This window comes from Canis lupus, chromosome 15 (assembly GCF_003254725.2).
Source record: "Canis lupus dingo isolate Sandy chromosome 15, ASM325472v2, whole genome shotgun sequence".
Taxonomy (NCBI): domain Eukaryota; kingdom Metazoa; phylum Chordata; class Mammalia; order Carnivora; family Canidae; genus Canis; species Canis lupus.
This window is the reverse complement of record NC_064257.1, coordinates 61462651-61481759: the sequence shown is the minus strand read 5'-3', so window position 1 is coordinate 61481759 and position 19109 is coordinate 61462651. Positions and strand designations below refer to the sequence as shown.

Genomic DNA, 19109 nt, shown 5'->3' with positions numbered 1-19109 from the left:
CCCTCATCGAGAACCACTATCTAAAACATCTACTTGGACTTTACTGGTATTAAGTGATGTTTAGGAGAAATATTTTGCTTTTAAACAGATCTGACCTTAAACAATCTTTGTATGATTTGACTGCATTGTCAATATAGTATTAACTCTGGCAGATTATTTTTTACTTCTTGCTCATCTTTATCCAACTAATAAATAGGCAGGGGGAATTTTCTATTTTCCCAAATAGAAAGTAGGCAAACTTTTCACCCTATCTTCTATCTGTAGGTACATAAAGGGAACATTGATCTAAAATATTACTTCAGCAGAGTTCCATAAATTCCTTAGACTCAATAAATTAATTTAAGAACTAGAAGAAGTAATAAAGAAGGACCTATAGTGTTTTTTTAGCAAGATAAAAATATAGAGACTTAAAAATCAGAGTAAAAACTCCTGAGTTAAACACAAAGGACCAACAAATGTTAAAAAAATAAATAATATAGATTTATAATCTATTATTATGAAAATATAAATCTTATGCTATCTTTATGGTAAGCCACAGTGGAATTTAAAAAAGGTTTCTACTTTTTAAATCATTACAGAAACTGAAAGGAAAGAAGATGGCATTCATTGGAGGGTGCAAAATAGAAAGCAAACAGTAATAAAAATAAAAGCATAGAAATAATGATAGGATCAAAGTAGTAATTATGGCAATTAATAGAAATCTTTTATATTTTACTGTCAAAAGGAAAAGAAGTCTAAGACATGATGAGAAAATAACTGATCCTACAACTTCTGATAAATATACCTAAAATAAATGACATGGAAAGGCTAAAACACAAAAACAGAAAATACGAACATCATAGCAAGCAAACCCAAAAATAAAAAACAAGAAAAGCTAACTGCTTATGCAAGTTGACTTTAACTTTAAAAAAAAAAAAAAAAGAAGTAAGCAGTATTTTGTAAAGTTACAATATCTACTGAGCATGTAACTCTGAATAATGCATTGAGAAAAGCATATGCAACAAAAACCCTTGGAAATACAAGCAGAAAATAGTCAAAGCACAATTACATAAGAGACCAACATGCCTTCACCAGTTTAAAGCAGGTCAAGTAGAAAAAAAGAAAGATAGTGGAGATTTTTAAGAGACAGATAAAGTTAACCAAAAAATATCCAACCTAATAATCTAGAAATTACTTTTTAATGCACACATGAAACATAATGGCTAATTACATAACTGGCCATAGAGAAATATTTAATACATTTTAAAAAGCAAAATTTTACAAATAAGACTATAGATCACATTCTCCAATAACCATACAAAGAAACTGGAAATTAATAAAAATTTGAAAAGAGGCATACAATTAGAAATCATTAAACTTCTTTAAAAATGAGATGAAAATAGAAAATTAAAAAATAAAAAGTGTATTTATAAAATAAGTTGCCAAATATCAAAACCTACACAATGAGTTAAATGCATACTCAGAGACAGTGTCATAAGTTTAATTTTTATTCATGTTTAAAAATTTAAATAGATGAACAAGACTATTTTTAAGTTGTAAAAAGATGGGAAAATTACTTTAAGAAGTAAAAAATAATTAAAAATAAGTAAAGAATAATGAGAAAGAAAAACAATGAATTGAATAAACAAATTCCAAACTCCTTATTTGAAGTGATAATAATAATGGAATAGGCTAGCACTTCTCAAACTGGTGTTAAGAAAAAAATCACTAACTGTGCCAAGAAAAAGTCTTCTTCTACACAAATAAGTTCTTTATTTTTAAGTTCTTTAAAACATTAAACAGACTTCACAAGTTTTCTTTTTTACTTTAAAACTTCTCAGATCTTTTCTTATGTTAATATGTACTTTGAATCCTCAAGAGGGGTATTTAGTACAATTTCCCAAGCTCGCCTGCCATTGTTTAGTATTCTGAGAAGAGTTTTGCAAAATGCTGAACTAGACAAAACTCTAGCAAAACTAATAAGGAAAAAAAAAGTAGAAATAGTTAGATTGGAAACAATAAAATGGAAATAATGTGTTAAATGGAATGCTATGCACAATTACACACTAAAATGAGAGAACATGATTTAAGAAATCATTCACTGTCAAGATATGCCTCCTAGTTTATATAACTTGTGCTCTAAAGCAAGATATGATTTTAACTAAAATTATGAAATGGATGAAAAATCTAAGCCCAAAATATTAGCTTAAATCAAACATTAAGTAAGCATTTTATAACTACAACATGAATTATCCTTTCCTGGGTGGAAAGTTGTTAGTATTGAGGGAAGAAAAGGAACTTCAAGGGTCCCTTGTAAAAGAAGGAAGGAAAGACAAATGTTGAGTCCTCTGGGCATACTTGGAGAAGAACAAGAAACCCAGCAATCTGGGAATGAACCCTATCTCTTGATGGGTAGACACAGGACCCGTGCTGTAAACTGCCGAGTCTAAAAGGTGGTGTAGAGGCAGAGATGATTTGGTGCCCAACCATACAAGGGACATCAAAATTAAGATTCAGTACATTCTCTGCCCACTGGAGGACAAGTTGCTATAGCCAGGCACGTAGGTCCTGAAAGTACACTTCTCAATACATCTGTTGTTTTCTATCCTGCAGAGCACTGCAATGAAAGGTCTCCAAATCCGAGGGGGCCTATAAAATATTCTCTAACCTTACTACTGCACACCCAGTAAGTTTCTGCCTAAGGAGAATGCTTAATTCAACCACTCCTAGGCTGTTAGAGGGAAGTAACTAATACTCTGGCAGAATGTTAAGAACTAATTTTCCTGTATGATGCAGGCCTAAATAGAGCCAGTCACTCCTTATTACGTTAATAAATAGGTAGGCCTCAATGAAATAATTTTCTCAAAATAAATTATAACTTTAACTCCAAATCTCAGAAAAGTTATATAAAGCAAAAAAGTACAGCCAATCTCCTTTATGGATGTAGATACTAACATCTAAATAAAACATCAGAAAGTAGAAATACATTAAAAGAATAATCTACCCAAATCAATTTATTCCTAGTATCCCTTAAATAAAAATTTATTTCAAATCAAAATGACATTTGATAAAACTAATTATTGCAAAGATGAAATGTATATAATCTGCAACGAAAGAAGCATAGACATTTATATGCTAAAGTAAGCAGAGGAGCCGACCATTCCCAAGAAAGGCCCAAGGGAAAGATAACTATTGGTGTTGTCATGTAACAATGTACTACAAATTCTGTACTTTTAATATGAGTGTGTGAATAAACTGGGGTATACAAACTTTGACAAATAATGCAAACATTGTATACGAACTAGATATACTCAGAAAAACTGAAAGGAATCACTGGACAACCACGAGAATAGAAAGCTTAGCGATGTCCAAAAGAATATATATGTATATATGTATATAGATATATATGTATATTTATAGAGAGAGATATGAAAAATAAATAGTTCTATCACTTCAGAAATAGTAAGTTACAAATATAATGAAAGAGAATTTATCCACAGTAGCAAGAAAAATAGTCTGCATAAGCAATGACTCTAATGAGAAGTATATTACAAATGCTAGTAAAAATGCTAGAATTTTCTGAAAAAAGACGTAAAATATTTTCATTTTTTCCCAGATCCATACTTTGATGTATTTTTAGTCAAAATATAAGAGGATATTTCTGTTATATGATAAAATGATTCTTCAGACCTCTTAAAAAACAAAAATGGCGAAAATAACAAAACAAAATCATTAAAGAGATCTGAGAATGAGGACGAGGATGGCACTAATCCTTTGAGATGTTAAGAGATACCCATGCATATAAAGCCATAAAAGTGAAAACTTCACGTATAAGCACGCAGAGAAAAACAATTATTTGTCGTATACATATATATAGCTCCCAGAAATAACCTGTTATATTTCTTAATCACTGGCAAAGATATTCTAAATCTAAAGTTAAAAAATATTATTCAGTGAAGGAGGCTGGATCAATTGGCTAACAACTTGTAAAAAACAATGTTTAGATCTTCACCTACCACCATACAATAGAGACAGTGGGTAGGGTTGGTTGGTTGGAGGGTTTGGTTGGTTTGGCTGATTTTTGAAACTTTGCATACAGCAGTTGCCAACTAAAGGTTGGAATCAGAACCTTCTCTGAAATTTTTTCAATATGCATATGCCTAGGCACTACCCTTGGACAAGTGCAAAAGACGAGTAGTCTACTGGACAATCTAATTAAGTAATGTGATGTGCAATACCCTTCCCTTGTTAAGAAGCACTGACCTAATGGAAAGAGTCAGAAGACATACAGAACTGAGTTCAAATCCACTCCATTACTTAGTAGGTATGTGACCTTAGGACACTGACTTGGTTTATATGATCCTCTGATTCCCCAATGATAAAATGAGGATGCTAATACCTATGTTCAAATGCTACCTTGAAGATTAAATAGCTTCTGGAAAGTGTCTAGGTTTCATTATTCTAGTTCATTTAAAAAGTATACTTTTAAATACATAAGCTTTTTTCTCTGAGAACCATGTTTTTAAAAGTAAAACAAACTTTCATAGTATATTCAATTCTTTGCTTTGGGTTCTCAAAGAAAAGGCCAGAAATATCATCATGTAATCCACTTCACAGTCCTTGACTTGATTCATTCCAACTTAAAATACAAGACTTACTCTTAGGTAGGTATGGTTAAAAACCAAGACCAAAACAATGAAAGACAAGAATACAATCTATTTCATTATTAATCACTTCTTCTAAAGAAGGAAAACGAAGCTTCTAATATGTCTGATGCACAAAATCAAAGACTTATTCCAGCACCTAGCAGAAATGCTTCAGTGATCCAGAAGAGGGTCGTAAAAACCCAAGCTCACCTGACTCCTTAAGTTGGATGTTGCTATAAGAAAATGGAATAAGTAGTTCTCAATTAAGATTTAAGCAGAGAAACCTATGTCCTTCGTGTAAAAACTATCCCTGATTCTAAATGTTCAACCACAGCTATTCCAAAACAATGGCAATGAATTTTTTTTTATCCATTCTCTCAATACCATTTCAAACCAACAGTTTTCTCTGCTACAGTCTCAACTTTCCAATTAATATTCTTCACTTTAAACCTCAACATTGTTATTTCTTATTTCCTATATCCCATTCCAAAGATCTTTCTAAGAAAAAAAGAGAGACAGAGAGAGAATGTTTTGTGTACTCCTTCAGTCAGAAAATTATTTTGCTACCTTAGTAACCCATTAATATTCTTAGGAGAATTCTTTCTTACATCAGAAATGTGAAAGGCACAGATTTAATAAAATTCCAACTCTTTTTATGCAGAACAAAATACATTTTATAATTTTGGTCACAATCTCTAAATAAATAAAACTTCTGTTCTAATAGAATAATGCATCTCACATTTCTATTATCCTGACACAAATACGCACTTACTTAATATTCTGTTTCTGTACCAATCATCCTTTCTTGTAATACTAACAAAGAGTTTTCGTTTTTCCCCGAAACCTCAAACTACAGATGGATAATTTTACAGTCTTTGTGATTTTTAGCACAATCACCGCTCACTGAATACTTCCTGTCACCATCTGCCTCTTTTAAGGCCAAATAGGACATTTCTTGGCTTGTTTATTTTTCTCCACAGTCTGTTGTCTGGCATTTTTCTCACCACCTTCTGGCCTTCTGTGATTTTCAATCTGATTGACTCTGGGCTCTTTCCACTCTTGTGTTTCCTGATTTTTCCAATGGGCCTTGAATGTCAATCAGTGAGCTAAGTTCTCATTCACACAAAGTCTGTTTGCCTCACTGCTGGCTGATGATATTTGTATTTTAAACCAACACATTTATTATATTCTTGAATCTGCTATTCTTCATGACGACCTACGTTGGTGTCATGTGCCTTAAGGTAAATGCTTAGAAGACAAGAAATGCTCATATCCCCTCAGAATTCAATTCCAATGTGAGTGTAACTGTGCCACGTGAATTTGATCCCTGAAGTCCTTCATAATTAATGTACACTTGGTGAAATGCTTCTCAAGAGGGACCAAACCAAAATACAGGTTCTAAACCAAAATATGAAAAAAAATTAAAAAATTAAAAAATTAAAAATAAACCAAAATATGCCAGACTTTGTTAGTACTGAACAGAAAATGATTTATGGCCCTGACTTCTCTCATCCACTATCAATCATTTGCTAAGTACCCACCACGTCCCAGGCACAGTTTCACAGTTATACTGATGTGATCTACTTAATTTCATGTATCGTGTTTATATAACTCTCTCTGGATTAAAATCATTGTTCGAAGTGAAAGGCAATTGTTACCATCGGAAGATACAAAACCAATGACGAAAAACATTTACTGCCAATAAATATTTGTTTATGAATGGACGAATAAATGAAAGCTCCAGCTCTACTGTTTATGACTGTAAAGTTAATTAACCCCCTTGAACCTGTTTCCTTATCTATAAAATGAAAGTACAGCTTCCACTTCATCAGATTGCTGTATTAAAGGAGGTAATCCATATGAAGGCCTGGCCTGTAGACACTGCTTAATAGTGGCTCTGTCTCTAAATCAGATATTAATAATATCAAGGGAGTCATACTTAACTTAGTCCAAATATTTTTATAGGGCTACATCTGACTTTTAGGAAATTCATTCATTACAAAAAAAAGTCGCAACTAGGGAGAATTGGACAGTTTCCCAATTTCCATAACCATCAACACCCCACCTGCTACTGATTCCCCTCCCCTACTCCATCCATATTATTTTCTAGTTTGAGACAATGGGCCTATTATGCTAAATGAGATAAGTCAGACAGAGAAAGACAAATGCCATATGATCTCACTCATACGTAGAACCTAGAACAAACAAATCGAACTTATAGACACAGAGCACAGATTGGTAGTTGCCAGAGGCAGGGTGGGGGACGGGTGAACAGAACAGGCGAAGCGGCCAAAGGCACAAACTTCCAGTTAGAAAATAAATAAACTCCTGCGGATGTGATATCCAGCATGGTGACTATAGTTAATAGTACTGTGCTGTATATTTGAAAGTTGCTAAAAGAGTAAATCTTCTTCTCATTAGAAGAAAAAGCAGTGTGTAACTAGTGTGTGATGGACATCAACTGGAGTCACGACTGGTCATTCTGCCTCAAATACAAATACCACATCATCACGTTGTGCACCTGAAACCAGTACCATGTTCTATGGCCATTTGATCTCAATTTTTTTTTTTTTAAGATGAAGGAAAAGAATATGGCCTTGTCTCTCTCTCTCAAATTCAGTGGTTGACTTGTACTTTTTGGAAGGAAACTCATCGCTTTTCTACATAAAACCCAACCCCAGTCTTGCATGGCTACATAAGGGAAGCACCCCACAGGGTGAAGGGAAGGTAGGTGTCAGAGAACTGACTCTTTTTCTCTGAGATCCTGAACATTCATTTACTGACTCGTTCAAAAATACGTGTTGAGTGCCACTGTGTGCCAAGCGAGGATGTGGGGCCACACATCTGTGGAGGTGAGAGGATGCGGGGACTGCACACCTGTGGAGGTGAGAGGATGCGGGGCCGCACACCTGTGGAGGTGAGAGGATGCGGGACCGCACACCTGTGGAGGTGAGAGGATGTGGGGCTGCACCCCTACAAGTGTGAGGATGCGGGGCCGCACCCCGGGGCAATGAGGGGTCACGTGGCAGGCTCCCGGGGCGCAGGGAGCCAAGGTCCCGAAGCCCAGCCTGGAGAGCGGGGTACATCACCCAAACACCTGCAGTTCCATGGAAGGTCCACACTGCCTCCTGCATCTTCCCCCCTCGCTGGCTTCCACGGTTACTGCAAAGCCCCCGGCTCCCTCTCGTACAAACCCTCACCCTGCCAGGACCTGTGTCCCCACTTGGGGCCGCGCCTCAGGGAGCGCAGTGGCACCTAGCAGGATGCGCAGCAGGTGAGTGGGGGGCAGAGTCGGGCCAGAGGCTGGGCTAAGTCCTGCCCATGCACCTTCCCTGTGGCACCTGGCTCGGCTCGATTAGGGAAGCAGGGAGTCTCCTGGCAGCTTCCCCACCCGAGGGCACTAATTTGGTCTCATTGATAGTGACAGGCGAGCTGGCACAGGTGTGACGGTGGCTCAACTGCGGGGGGAGTTCCGCACCTGCGTCTCCCAAAGCCCCCGCAAATGCCATGCCTAGGGCTGCAGGACTAAAGCCGAGTTCCAAATCTTCAGTTTGCACTGAGTGTTCCCCTCTCGTGGGTCTCAATCCTAAACAGAACTAGAAAACCAACTGAAGAGATCCACCCCTCCAAAGAGTGTTCATAATGGTGCAAGAGTGCTTAGTCCATCTTCCCGTCCTACTCTGTCCAGTCCTTACTTACAAAGCAGATGAAGTCCTATGTGTGACGAAGATAACATGTCACAATGTCACCAACTAAATGTATTCGTGTTAATTTTGATCTATACATGCTACATAATAGAAATGACACACTCTCAATTTATAAAATCATTAGATGATGATAGGGGACAAGAGACACAGAATACAAACATGCACCAATGAGCTCATACTCGTGGCAAAAATTTAAATATAAGTTCATGGTTAATTGTCCCCAAACATACTTTCATGGAAAATAATACTGAGGAAATATGAAAGATTGTGGTGACAGTTACTTTGAATAATGCTGTTTTCGTATGGCTGTATTTAATCCACATGATAAAAGAATTTATTTATTTGAGACAGAGAGAGCACATGAGCGGGGTGAGGAGCAGAGGGAGAAGCAGACTCCCTGTTGAGCAGGGAGCCCGATGCAGGGCTGGATCCCAGGACCCCTGGATCATGACCTGAGCCTACAGCAGCTGCTTAACCAACGGAGCCACCCCCAGGTGCCCCGATGAAAGAATTCATTAACATTACCCTCCAGGTAGCAGTAGCTCTAAAAGATAATTCAAGTCAGGGCTTACAAAAGAGCTCCCCAGAGCACAACAGAATCCCACAAAGTAACAGAGGAAGAAATACACTCCGTCTGCTTCTCCCCATAGAGGGAGAAGTGGATTAGCTCCCTGCTGTGGAAACCTGCAAGACTCCTTCTTTGAAGGCTTTTCCTCAAATCAGAAGATCAATGGCCCACGGGTAGTTTCAGGTTTGGCCCTATTGACATATCCACTCATTACCTGTTTATAGTTTGTGAGTCGAAGGGCTAAGAATGAAATAAAGACTCCAGACCAATGTCTCAATCAACATATTCACTTGGAATTCATTTATAAAAATTAGGTGGTTATAGGAAAACTCAGTCTTCTAGTGTTATTTATATTTTGTTTAAAAATAATTGGCCTCCTGTCTCCCAGTCTGGCACTTTGAAGTCACTAGAGTTCACTTCAAAATGCAAATATTATCCTAAGCAAATAACCAGCTCGCCCTCCCTCATGTGAGGTGGTACTTTCCGAGCTCAGTTTTATTTATTTATTTATTTTTTTCGAGCTCAGTTTTATTTCTGGATGCATTCTTCTGAATTAATTTACTCTGTGTGTGTGTGTGTGTGTGTGTGTGTGTGTTTGTCCAACATTTCTTGGAACAAACTGTGTAAACCAGTTGATTTTCACCAAATACGGTGATGATGGAGCCAGGTAGCCTACAAGGGAACACTGTTCAGGACATTAACACATACACACAGTTTATTTAAGAAAATATTCTTTTTTTTTTTTTTTTAAGAAAATGTTCTTAGCTTCCTGATTGCATCACCATTTTCATTTTTCTTATATAAAAACTATTCTTAGAAGCATAACAAATTTTGTTTTTCAAGTAAGAACATCTGGCTTTAAATTGCATACAAATACACTAAGATTATTTAATTCACCCGTCTTTAAAACAGACCATCCTGTTCATCATAAGATTCTTAAAAATTTATAGCTTTGCTTTTATTTGTCATGGAAAAATAAACTTTCTTTGGAATAAAACAGATTGTATCCGAACACACAGAACAATTTTCAAGATACATTCATCTGGTCAGTTTGATAGATGAAGACTCTCTTCCAGTAGTAAACCCTCAAGTTATTTTAGGAAAACTACTAAAACAATAAAACCTTAAAATATGAATTACATAAGCTTTAAATATTCTAAATCTTTTGTGGATTTTATTTTTTGCTATTATATTGCAGGAAAAAAAATAAATATCTTGAGATAAAAAATAAAGCTAAGATTTTTTTTTCTCAGTATGCTATAAGCAAGCTCAGGAAATGTTTCAAAGTGAACATTCTTCTTGTCCATACTAAAAATAGAATATTTCCCCAAATGCTATTAATAATTTAACTTAGAATAGAATCATAAATATGCATGAATGGAAGATCACTTGCTCTATCCCCATGCTCAAAAAGACCTTGGATGACACTTTTTCATAAAGATGAACAGCCTGCCAACTTTCAGGTATCTCAAGGCACGTCTATGGTGGAAGCTCTGAGGAAGACAAAGGAAAGGCTGCAAAGGTATCTTCCCTGACCCCTTGGGCTCTGCTCGCTGCCCCTACTCTGCATTCTCACAGGACTGTGACTGTGCCTAACACATAGCATGTGCCATCATTACCTATGGACAAGTCAGTTGCCCAAAGTTTCCAAGCCATTTTAGTGATCCTTGCTTTATATTTGAGAAAACAAGCACAGAACGGTTAAGTAATTGGTTTAACATCCCAAAAGCAGCAAGTGATAACACTAGAATTCAAATAAGACCTACCTGATTCCAGAGTCCCTCGAGCTCCATGATAGTACACCTCTGCTCAACATCTAGCCCCGTACCTGCCAAGCTGATGTTCAAAAGAAGTCCACTCACTGGTTAAGTGTATTAACGCATCACATTCTGTGTTAGAGAGAACTGTGTGAACAAATTCCCACCACTCATCCCCCCACCTTGCACTTGGGCCCCATTGTCATGGGGTTTCCAGGCCAGGTAAGGAAGTGATGAGCATACAACACATGGTGGAGAGGTGGCTTCTAGGTGGAAATTGAAAAGGAAATAGGATTTAGCCACTTTTAAAAGAAAGGTAGAGGAAGAGGAAGGAAGGGAAGATAAGATGCTTGAGACAGAGGAAACAGCATACGGTAGGGTGGAAGGGGCAAGAAAGAGGGTGTCTTGTTAAAATAAGCATAGTAGGGCTAGAGCTCAGAATGGGAACAGGGAGTGACAAGTGATGAAGCTGCAGAGGTTGGCAGGGACCCATCAGGAGGTCTCCACAGGACTGCATCCTAAACTTCAGAGCTGCTAAGAAACTAGATCTTAGTTATTCTCACCACAAAAAGTAGAGATGACAATTACGTGAAGTGGTAGCTAATGATACCATGGTAACCCCACTGCAACAGGTAAATGTACCAAATCGCCATGTTGTACAGCCTAAACTTACTCGACATTACCTGCCAGTTATACCTCAATTTTTTAAGAGAGAGACAGAGAGCAAGCATGGCAAGAAGTATGGTTTGTTCCTAAGAGTACAAGTAAATCATTGGACGGTTTTAAGCAAAGAGCAAAACATGGATCTTGTGTTTGAGAAAAATCACTCTGCTACAAATGGGAGGAAGGGGATTGGAGGGATGTGACTGAGGAGAGGCTGGGACGCCAAAGAGAGGACAGGCATTGATGAAGGCAAGAGATGAAGAAGACTTGACCACTTCTTCCTGGTGTATAACTTTAAGCAAGCTATTTAATTTTTTTTTTTTTTTTTGCATTTTCTTAAGTGTGAAGAAAAACAGTCTCCCTCACAAGGGTTACTTTTAAGATTAAGTGCACAGTGACAGAGCCGGCGGCATGAGATGGGAGAGTGTGGAGGTGAAGAACATGGGCACTGGAGTACAAGAGTGTGGCCTTCACCCTCAGTCCTCTACTTCCTAACTGAAGCTTTGGGCAAGTCACGTAACCCGTCTGTGACTCGGTTTCCTAACACATAAAGGAGAGGTAACAATGGAACCCGACTCGTAGGGTTTGTTGAGAGGATTTCACAGAACAATGCCTGTTTTATTTTTTGTCTTATCTCTAGCATCTTGAATTCTGTTTGGTAAGCAAGTATGCTTACTACTATTAGTAATTATTTGAAAAGCATAAAGAACTATGTCATTGTAAGGTGTCACCATAACTGTAAAATATAATTGCCTAAAATTTTCCCACCTCCAAACTATATTTTTAAAAACCTAGTCTCTCCATTAGCCACACATCTGTTCTTTTAAACCTAAAAGTCAGTTTACATTCTTCTCTTTTGTTTCTTTCTTAAGTTTTCCGTATCAGACTTTACTCTTTCAAACAAAACTTCTTCTGTTGAATGAGTTTGTGAACCCTAGCTTTCGGGCTGGCAAGGACCCAAGTGCCCTCTAAGATCACCTAAGTCTGTACTGCATGTAGACAGATGCTGTTCCACTGAAAAAGCTGTCCCTTGGGTGGATGGTCAACACCTTTAAAAGCCATATTAATTAGCTCAGCCAATGAGACCTGTTGAGTAGCAATTTGCTGTACTAAAAGTAACAACTGATTACAAAAAAGACGGATCCCTTGTGTTCAGAAAAAGCTTTCATATTTAAATAGATGATTTCATCCTCATGGACTTCATCCTAAGAGACACTCGGGCCCCATCTCTTCCCCACGCTGCTCTTCTCCTCACTTCTGGTAAAGAAAGGTCTGCTTCTCAAATCATAAGCAACAGGTGCAGAGTTTCAAATAGCAGGCCCGAATCCACTGAACAATTTACCATATACTATAATGATTGCACACTCTTCACTTTGAATAAAATTATTGCAGTCATCGTTTGACCAAATAAACAGAATATGCCATGTAGCCTACACTCTTCAGGGATCTAGATACCCGTGAGAAAATCACTGTCAGCACATCACAAGGTTTCCATTGTGTATTATAAAGAATTAGAATTCAAGTGGCCATACCCCCCTCCAAAAGAGGAGAAAGCTGGTTTCCATCTTCATTCAACAGAGAACGAGGAGCGGAAGCGCATTCATTGATCGAGTCTGTGCTTGGCCGATGACTGAGCAAGCATATGACTCTCAGTTATCAACTGTGTGGAATGTCAAGTATACTCCACCCAATGGACTGTGAGTTCCACAGAATGAGATAAACCAAGTAAAACGAGGAATCAAGGGAAGCTGGAAGGGAAAGGAGTGGAAGGAAGAATTGGACAGAGAGGGGAAGGAGTGGGTGGGGAGGGAACAAAGAGAGGGAAGAAGGGAAGGATGAAAGATAAAAGGTTGTCCAAGGAACACCTGGGTGGCTCAGCGGTTGAGCGGCTGCCTTTGGCCCAGGGCGTGACCCCGGGGTCCCAGAATCAAGTTCCCCATCGGGCTCCCCGCAGGGAGCCTGCTTCTCCCTCCCTCGACCTGTGCCTCTGCCTCTCTCTCTCTGTCTCTCATGAATAAGTACATAAAATCTTAAAAAAAAAAAAAAAGTTGTAAAAAAATCCAGTTTTAAATAAACAAAAACGATAGCACCTCTCTTATATGAGAGAAAGAAAGAAAGAAGAAAGAAAGAAAGAAAGAAAGAAAGAAAGAAAGAAAGAAAGAAAGAAAGAAAGTCCTTTTCCAATAGTGTCTTTTTGTTTTAATAATTTCTCTCCAGAGAGGAGATAAGAGGGGGAAAATATTCCCTCTAGAGAGGAGAAAGAGATCAACTCTCAGAAATAATGAGCTAGATTTTGATCTTAAGTGATACGGGGATCAAGATCCCGTGAGATATTGGAAGAATTTACTTCCCTATTTCAGAGAAGCCTGGAAAGACTATAGAACATCCTACATTCACCACTTTCTCTGGTTCTAGATTCCTCCACCAGAGCCGCCAGGAGAGGACTGTGGACACCCCCCAAAACCAGGCTTTCTGCAGCATTAGTGTCCGGTAGCCTCGGATCCTAACAGCATCCACAGAAACCTCAACACATACACAGGCACACACACACACACACACATACACAAGACATGGCAACACCACAGGTGAAAAGAAAATCCATTCTGTGCAAGATTTTCCCATTCTGTAAACTAATCCCAGGTTTTCTATTAGGCCTTTAAAATACTCTGTAAGGAATTATCCCACCTTCTATTATAGGAAAGGAACAAATGCAAAGACAAATATGGTCCCTTCTCCTCCCCCTTTTTTTTAGTAACTGCACGTATAAAACCTCTGCCTCTTAAATCAAGTTAGTACTGAGATTCTATTTCAGCACCCTCTGGGATGACAAGATTCCAAATGTGCAATAAAAATAAATCTCCATTAATAGCTGGGTCTTTAGCAGCTGAGAGAGTCCCTGGTCCCTTTCATTTACTCACCCAGCTCGGGGGTGAGTTCTACTTTGGGCACAGCTGTGAATAGGTCCATTACTAATTGGGATGCGTCAAAAAGGGATCAGTTCAAAGCACTAGGTTTCAGTGATTTTTTTTTTTGACCCTTTATAAATTGAAATCGTTCTCCTGAGTGAATTGTTCATACTGTTCAAAACTGACCCACTATCACTTCTCGGCCTTTTGGCTAAGATCAAGTGCAAAACTGACTGATTTTTTTTTAATTAATTAACTTAAAAGTCTTGTATAGTTAACAGACAAAACTCCTTCAGGAAGAGGAACAACTGTTACACAATCCTGAGATTATGCACATCCCATTAATGTCGCCTTATTCTACGATCGCGTTAATTTAGCAATATGAAGGTTACCGGGTGAGCACACACCCTAGATACACTATAGCGTTGATGCTATGCTGGGGAGGGGCGCCTGGGTGGCTCCATCGGTTAAGCATCTGACTCTTGATGTCAGTTCAGGTCATGATCTCGGGGGTCATCAGATCGAGCCCATGTCCAGCTCCATGCTAGGTGTGGGGCCTGCCTGAGACTCTCTCCCTATCCCTCTGCCCTTCTCCACTCAGCTCATGTGGCACGTTCTCTCCTTTCTCTCTCTCTGTCTCTCTCTCTCTCTCTCACCAAAAGAAAAAGATTACCTAGGGCTGGTGGGGAAGTATGGGGAGGAAATGGGGAAATGGAAAGTGACCTGCTGACGGGCAGGGGGTTTCTTTTCCAAGGAATGAAAACGTTCTAAAATTAAAGGTGGTGGTGGCTGCAAACCCCCTGAATACACTAAAACCCACTGAACTTTATCCTTTAACTGTGTGAATCGTTCAGTGTATGAGATCTCAATAGATCTCTAATAAAAAACATATCAGCAAGGACTTTCAGCCATGAAAAGAGGTTAAGTTTTAGGACAGAGTTTGAGAGCAGTATGATTCTGAAATCTCAAGAAAAAACTGTGAAGTCAGTTCAATTATAGTCTCCTTGTTATAATGTATCAAAAGAAATATGAAGAAAAGATGAAAATAAGATTAAAAATATGAATTATAAGACATCCTTGACATCCTCTTTTTATATTACTAGCAAGCCAGAAAACACATATTGGTGGCATATGTGGTAACTTGCATTTTAACAATGAAATCTCTGTCACATTTAACAGTGGTGGCAGGATTTTAGAGCTGAGGCTCTAGTGCTTGTCCATTCCAGCTCCCAAATTTTACAAAAGTAGACTTCTCTAACATTTTCCATTCCAGTTCACATTTCTTCCCCACCAGTACGCAAACAGTAGTTTCTATTTCATACAGTTTAATAAACCGCCTTCTGGAACATAGGTTTCATGACCCCAAGAATGTAGTTGTTTTTGTTTTTGGGGGGTTTTTTTTAGATTAATTTTAGAGAGAAAGAGTGTGTGTGTTAATGGGGGGAGGGATAGAGGGAGAGAGAGAATCTCCAGCAGACTCCCCCTGAGCTGGAGCCCGATGCAGCGCTGGATCCCACAACCCTGAGATCATGACCCAAGCCGAAACCAACAGTTAGACACCCAACTGACTGAGCCACCCAGGTGCCCCTAGAATTTTTTTTATCTTAAATTTCTTCACTGTCTTCTTCTCACACTTGACTAGAGCCTTTATTGCAATGGTTTCCTTTGTAATATAAATGTATCATAAACCATCCACTGTTCAAATTTTTCCTTTTGACACCTTGTCTGGACAGTTATACAGAGCTAAAAGAATCAAGTAGCCATCTAAATACTCTTCATAATCACCATCAATTTTTAGTAGTTTCTGAGTAGTACTTTTTAAGTCTGAGCTCCAATTTGGGCTGTCTGCTCTTGAGTTCAGAATCAAATATTTCCCAGCATTTGGTTCTCTCAAATCCTGAAAAGGAGAGGAAAAGTCTGCCATTTTACCTTCCAGATTTCAAAGCAGCAATTACTCAAAAAAAAAAAACCGGAAGGAAGGAAGGAAAGAAAAGAAAAAAATTCATAAATATTTTTAAAGACATGGGTATTTTTCCCTTTCCATTTTTCACCTTGTCAAATTTCTGAGGTTTTCACATTGACTCTTTCTTCTTCAGTGGAGAGTAATCTTCCTGTGACACATATAAAACGTTTATATATTAATTCACATGATGTCATGCAATGGGCCAGAATCACTTAAAGTACAAACATCCTCCAAGAGTGAGCTATGCATCACCAGCAGACTCTGTAACTATGAGAATAATAAACGTAGCACAAATGGGACCAGTGCTTCACAAAATCCATTCAAATGATGGAAATAAAGTTCTAGTCTTCTAAAGAGCTAATAGGAAAAAATAATCTGTAGATATTTCCTTACCTATATTTTCCTCCTCAAATTATCCTACTCTTACTTCGACAGCCTCCTGGCCAGCCTCCCTCCCCACCCCCACTTTTAAGACATCTGGCTTAATATTAAAATAACTAATTTTACAAACACACCACTTTTCATAGATTCACCATATGCTTCAAAGCTTCCAGAAGTCCTGGTTACATCTAAACTCCTCTGTCCAGCTTTTAGGGTCTCCCATTTTGACATACCACCCAATCTTTTCAAAAATATTTTGTGTTCCCCCAAACATGGGTCCTCTTCCACTCAAATAGGGGTTCCACATTTCATCAAACATGAAATACGGAAGAAGAATAAGGCTCAGGGAATAAAAACAATCCCTATTATTTATAAAACACACACTGTGTGCTATGAGCTATGTAAAGCACTTCACGTGTGCTATCTCATTTTATCCCCACCTAAATCCTGTGTGATAGGTTTTCTGATTCCACAGAATGAAAATTGAGCCACAGAAAGATTAAATATCTTCTTCAAGTTCTCTAAACTACTGCATGGCAGAGGCAGCAACCCTCCTGCATCCTACTCCAATGCTCAAATCCTTGCCCAGATGTTGAGTTTCCCTTACAGTAAAGATGTTCACGAGGCAGCTGGATATGCAAACCTGAAGTCCAGTGGGGAGGAACCAGAGCTATGTTTTGTAGTCATTGGCTTGTAGTTAGCTGCCCCTATATCTGTGAATGAGCTTGTCCAAGGAGGTGGTGTGTAAGGAGATGAGAAGAAACCAAGAACAGAAGTCTGGCCAATGCCACCACTCAAGGGGTAGCCCAAGGAAGAGACCTCAAAAAAGAGTGAGAAGATAAAAGGAGAACCAGGAGATTTACCCACACAAGTCAAAGAAGAGCCTGCAAGTCACAATAAACGAGTGTGATCAACTGTATAATGCACATGTAAATAAATAAGGTCGAGTATGATCAAGATTGAAAATTGCTCAGTGGAATTAGTGGTTAAGAGCCAGGGTGACTCAGAACTTACCACCCAAACCAGCACAGTTTTGAGAGTGAAAAGGGGCTCTATTAACCAATACCCAAGGAGCACCGAATACGGCCCCAGCACAACCCAGGACACAGGGTCACCCTATGGGATCACGAGTGTTCTTCATGGGAACAGTTTCAATAGCATGACGCCATGGAAGCCACACTGCTGCGACTTCAGAATGAGTGTGATGAAGAGGTAGAGAGATTCATCTTTCCAGAACCTTGGTTGGATGGATGAGTTAGAAAAGGCTAGTGTTTGAGGTGCATCGGCCCTCCACTTACTCCTTATTCCTTGGCCTGGCTCCCTCCTCTCAGTTCTGCTGAACCTCCCCACACACACATTACAGGGATTTCCAACCAGGAACCAGGGCAGGAGTGACTTTTATGGAGACCTCTGTTTCACCTACTTCCGCAGCCCCGACACTGCCTTCTGCCCCCAGCCCCTGCAACTCTCTTCCCATGATTTCTATGGCACTGAATCTCATCGACTGTCTCTATTCCTCTGACTGCTCTTCTGTTCTGTCTACCTCCTCTAATCTTAAAAATGTGGATATGTCCTAGGGTTCTTCCCCGGGACACCTTCTTTCCTCTGTCTATTCCCTCTCCCTCGGTGGTCTCATCCACAGTCACCACTTTCACTTTCACTGGTCATGCAGATGATTCCAAAAACTCTTCCTTTGTCCTCAAACTCTCCCCTGAAATGCAGGACGTCGTTTCAAACTAACGACTATATACCTCTCTCCTGGGGGTTGGTCCACAACACCTCACTAGACCTGTCAAAAGCACATTTTACCTTTTGCTTAAATTGGCAGCTCAGATATTTTCTATTCACCCTAATACAACTAAAGTCTGTCTTGTTAAGATTTTACTTCTTTCACGTGTGCAGTAAGCGTTGACCACAAAGTCTAATGTTCTCTGAACATTAGTTACCTTGGAACCCGCTCTTAGAGAGCTTGGGGTTATAATTTTAACGAGTGTTAACTGCTTCTTCTAGAAGCCTCTCTTCATCAACACTTGCTAGAATCTAGGCCAATCAGGCCCCACTTCTCTACAGAGGTATCCTTATTGAATATATCTTCCTTCATTCTTTAAGCTCAAACTTCACTTTGCATTTCTCTTAAGGTACTTGCCGTATTTTGTCTTGATTATCATATATATGCATCTTATCCCCTCCTACTACATTGGAAGCTTCTTAAAAAGAGAGTATGTCTCCTTTTTTTCCCTCCGAACACAGGCAGCAACCTCTTTGAACTTGGCTGCGGCAACTTCTTACTAGATACGTCTCCAAAGGCAAGGGAAATAAAAGCAAAAAAGGACTACTGGGACTTCATCAGGATAGAAAACTTTTCCACAGCAAAGGAAACGGTCAACAAAACTAAGAGGGTATGTTTCTTAATATATATATATATATATAACATATTTATTATTTAGAATGGATAGTTATCATTTAGATAACAGATGCATTTGACTCCATTTCACTTCATACTTGAAAAAAATCTATTATCACTCTCAAATACAAAAGA

At 38.6% G+C, this 19109-nt stretch overlaps 1 protein-coding gene across 1 annotated transcript in view; it reads right to left on the bottom strand.

Moving 5' to 3' along the window:
* The window catches only part of CPE (carboxypeptidase E), a 106347-nt gene that overhangs the window by 65329 nt on the left and 21909 nt on the right, over positions 1 to 19109 (bottom strand). The window lies entirely within an intron of this gene.